The 5126-nt window shown below is 27.9% G+C and overlaps 1 protein-coding gene across 1 annotated transcript in view; it reads right to left on the minus strand.

Moving 5' to 3' along the window:
- LOC117169513 overlaps nt 1–5126 on the minus strand; it is a 46497-nt gene that overhangs the window by 19363 nt on the left and 22008 nt on the right. The gene's annotated exons all lie outside the window — the stretch shown is intronic.

Consider the following 5126-nt stretch of genomic DNA (forward strand, 5'->3'; position numbering starts at 1 on the left):
GCCAATCACAGGCATCGTAGAAAGTATACCTAAGAACATCAGGACCTGATACCTCACTTTCAGGTCAGCCCTGAAGATGTGAACTGCAATGTTCACGAAACGCCGACAAACAATTCGTAGTTTTTTACACAAGTGAAACCAGAAATATCTCTTTTTATCAAAATGAATCATCGTGAAAGCATAAAATCTATCATTCGGAGATCCTGTTGTTTATCGTCTATGCGCGAAAATAAAAAAATTGACAATACCATGGGGAGTGTCCAGACATTATCTAACATTATTTGTAGTTATTTTTCAGTTGCTCAATCAAAAATGTTAGCTGTTTTTAATAAAATCCTTTGATAGATGGATCATTTTGTTAATTTAGCCAAAAAATTTGGTTAAGAGAATCAAATATTGAATTGAATCATCCATAAATGTTGCAACAAAATAAAGTGGGGGGGGGGTTACCCAATGATAAATTTAAAAAAAGTTCTCCCTGTCCCCTTTTTCCAAGAATTTATAGTTTTACCGGTTTTCAAGAAAATTTCCCTTTTTCTTATTTCGTTCGCTTGAAAGTGAACTCAGTTAATAAAACCCAATAAGAAAATTAAACTATTCTTGGTTAAAAGTTGATTTTTTGTTGTTAACAAATCTATTATTATATTCTTGTTTCGGAACTTTTTTGCTTGGTTAAAAATTCGACTTTTTGTTGCATATGTAATTATTTTGTTGTAAATTGAACTATTTTCTTCAAAAGTCATTTTTTGGTTGAAAATTCAACCATTTTGTTGAAACTCAAACTTCTTTGTCAAAATTTCATTTCTTTGATTGAAAATTCATCTCCTTGGCTCAAAGTGAATTTTTTACTGCATTTTTTCAGTTAACTAATTTATTAGTTGATTGATAATATAAGTTTTTTATTCGAAAACTCAAGTAGATAGTTGAACGCTCAACTATTTTGCTGATTTTTTTTTTGATAAGTGACTTAACTCATTTGTTGGAAATTCGGAAAAATCAATATTCCCCTGATTTTTAAATTTAAAACATATTTTAAGAACATTTGAAGCCACATTTTGGTTTTATAATCATGTTTTGCAACATGGAAATCATTTCTAAATCTGAAATCTTAAAAAATAAATATACACATATGAAACTAACTGATTTTTTATTGAAAGTACTATATTTAATTAGCCTCTAATACAAAACATATGACCATAATTTCTTTCTGTACAATTAAAAATCAAATAGTTATAACGTTTTGATTTTCATGCTATGGATTGAATTGATTTAAAGTTTATCATCCTCAGAAATTCTAATGAAATTATTTTTAATTGAAGATGATTTCGAAACTTTTGATTTCATTTTTATTAGTTAATTTTCTTCTTTCAAAAATATAAAGTATATTCATAATTAATAATTAAGTGAAAATTTAAACAATTTTTCAGACGATTGCTTGAATACACAGAGTCTAATTTTTTAAGTAGATAGAATAGAATAGAATAGCATATAATAGAATAGAATGTAATAGAGTAGAATGAAATAGAATAGGATAGGATATGATATAATAGAATATAACAGAATAGAATAGGCTAGAATAGAGTAGAATAGAATAGAACAGAATGGAATAAAGAGAATAATATAAAATATATTAGAATATTCCTTCTGCAAGAAAAACAACTTTTCATGTTTACACAAAAATGTTAAAATTTATAATAACAAATTCATGACAATAATATTCGTTTTTTAAAAAAGTTAATTTTCAATTTGGCAGAAATGTGCCAAATTAATCGGAAATTTTTCTTTAATTTCGGAATAATGTACATGAGAGGAGAGTTCTAAAGAAAATCTTTTTCGGGTCCAGCATTTTACATTATTTTAGGAAGTAATTAATTTAAAAAATACTGTAATGTTAACCATTCTAAAGACAAATCACAATGATTTATAAAAAATTATCTTTTTATACAAGTAATACTTGTATAAAAATATCATTTTACTTAAAAGCATTATGATTTATCTTTGGGTTGCTAATTGGTAACGTAAAATTGTTCCGTAGATCGAAAATCTATAAACGATCTATATAGCATGAAAAAGTTTGAAATAAAAATAAATGAAAATCATTTTTTATTTGAATGGGAAAATACTTTCTGATCTCCAAAATTTGATGCAATTTATTTAAATAGTTTATTTAAACAAATAACTCAAGTCAGCTGTTTTATTTAGAAAAAACTATTTGGAACATAGCATGAATATTCCAGGCAAATTAACTTATTTTGAGGCAAAAAAAGTTAACAGCGTTTAATATAAATTTATTTCGATGAAACTCAATGAAAGTATACCTTTTTATTTCCTGAATATTCACAAATTTTTTAACATACAAAAATCAATTGGTTTCCGAGATAATCATTTGTTCCGGTCCGAAACACTTTTTTTCAAAATGAAATTTGTCCTTCAGAAAATTATCGTAAACAATTCTTTCAAAATTAATTTTTTTTGTTTTGACATATACTGTCTGAGGAAATAAACAAAAATATTGTTCCCATTGAAGTACTTGCTCAAAAATGAAAAAAACTCGAAAAGTGACTTTTGCAAGAATCAATTTTTCCCTAAATCTTGAGAAATTAAATATTTTTGAAAACAAAATATTAAATTCCAAATAGTTTTATTTAAAATGGCTTATATATCCATAAATATACAAATTAAAAAATTAATTAAATTTCAGAGAAATTTTTAAAAAATTATTTGCCTTTCGTTCAAAGAATTAACTACTTGGATTGAAGTTAGAGTTTAAACTTTTAACTACATAGTTAACTATTTCAGTTTTGTTAGAAAATTGATCTGTTAGTCTTTTTTAGTTGAAAATTTGTTCTGTTGGTTTAAAAATTCATCTCTTTTATCATATTTTTTCAACTCAAAATTTAAATCCTCAATTTTCAGTTGATAAATAATCTTTTTTAGTTGAATTTTTGTGTATTTTGCAGTAAATTTCACTTCTTATAGATAAAACGCACATTTCTTAGTTGTAACCTCAACGGCTTAGTTTGGAGGTAAACTAATTTGCCTAGATTTATTATATTAGGTTTTTTTTCGACTCACAAACAATTATTGAAAAATATTTTTTTTAGTTTAAAATTGAATAATTTTGTTTAAAGATTCATGTATTCGGTTAAAGATGAATTGATTTTTTAAGTTATTGTATTTGGTTTAAAATAATTCTCTTTGTGCATAAATAAAATTATTTTGCTGGTTACAGAAACATTTTTAAGTTAATAAAATGTTAACTAAGGTCATGCGATTTGTTATTTTTAAGCTCTAAGTTCTCTGATACGCATATTAGTTAATTTTGTTAGAAGAAACATTTAAAAAACATTGTGCTACGAAGAGATGGGTTCGAAATATTAAAAAAAAAAGTTTTGAAGAATTCTAAATTCACAAAATTTTAATTCTCATCCATATCTTTACCAGATTTTTTTGTTGTTTAAGATGTAGATCAACAGATAATATTATAACTTGAGAGTAGACAAGCAGGGTGTGAAGTTGCGCACAAAGCTCAGGCTCGACTCCCTCGTTGCGGAAAACCACCGTTAAACGGAAGTGGTGGGAGAGCGTCGTATGCGCTTAACATGCACGTGATCTCCCACCAGTTCTTCCCATGCGTCGGTTCTTCGTAAAGAGGACGGTTATCCTGGGCTCGACTCTAGAAAGGGGTGGGAGAGTCCAGGCAGGTTGGGCACATACGACGCTCTCCCACCACTTCTTCACATGCGGCGGTTCTCCACTACGAGAGAGCCGAGCCCGGGCTCGGTGCGCAACCTCAGACTGGGTTCGTCACCTCCCTGATTATTAGGAACCAACTATTCATAAATATTTTTTTGAAAAAAAAACTCAAGGTGCAGGTTTGGGGGGGGGGGCATAAGTATGTATAACATGTATTAGTGTATCATATTTTTGTGCGACTTCCTTTTCTTTCAAGAGCTTTAGGGGCGTTTAGTGAAATATGAAACGCGACTGTTTTACAGTAGAGCTATTCTATCCCAAAGAAAGAAAAAAAGAAAAACTTGTATTAAGTATTGAACTGCTGCTGATGTAAAAGTCTAGTAAGAACCACCTGCGATGTTGACGAGACTTTAAAATTTTTTTTACGTTTTTATTGACGCAGGGCGGCTGTGAAGAAACTTTTTATATTTTCCTACATTGTTTTTTGACACACTTTTGTTTAATGTGACAAATATAATTCATTGTTTTAGATAAGTGGAAGAAAGAAAACTGAAAGATTCTCGATACCCGATTTTAATTTTATTTAAATTAAATTCGTTGTCCACAGTCCAAGCGTGATTAGTGATGGCTGTCCATAATCTGGGTAAAAAATTAATATTTTCAGATGAAAACTTATTTTTTTCCAGTTAAGAATAAACTTTTTTGTTGGAAATTAGGGCATTTGGATCCTGTTTTTTCTTGCTTGAGCGAAAAATGTTTCTTTGTTGAAAATTAATCTCTTTAGGTAGAAATTTCAAACCTTTGGTGAAAAATTCAACTATTGCTTGAAAAAATTATTTCTTTGTTTTGTTGAATTTAACTATTTTTTATTATAAATTAAAATCTTTTTTATAAAATTTCCCTTTTTAGATGAAAATTCAACTACTTTCTTAAAATTTTAACAATTTTATTGAAAAAAATTTTTTTTTCATCAAAGATTAATCTTATGGGTTGAAAAATCTTCATTTTGGTTTGAACATTCATCTCTTCTAATCTGTTCTTCTTTTCAAGTGATTAAAAGAAATGTGCCCGGGTTAAAGATTTTGAACCTTTGCTGAAAATTGGTCTGAACTTTTACTTAAATAATATTTTCTAGTGAAAAGTCTAACTATTTGGTAAAAAATTTATATATTGTATAAAAATTGGACTTTTTCAGTATAAAATTAATATTTTTGGTTCAAAATTGATCTTTTTAGTTAAAAGTTAAAAAATTTTCTTAAATATTTCCATTGTTTAATCGTTTAACGGGTCAAATGCATGCATTGATTTGATTTAATAAAGATTCCCGGATATACAGTCTGTCAAGTTAAAGCGTGGGTGGCTTTACTCGCAGTCGGTAAGGTGTATCGACATGAGTTTGGTGTCAAAATATTAAGAAGAGCTCCCTCTTT

This window comes from Belonocnema kinseyi, chromosome 3, assembly GCF_010883055.1.
Source record: "Belonocnema kinseyi isolate 2016_QV_RU_SX_M_011 chromosome 3, B_treatae_v1, whole genome shotgun sequence".
NCBI lineage: Eukaryota > Metazoa > Arthropoda > Insecta > Hymenoptera > Cynipidae > Belonocnema > Belonocnema kinseyi.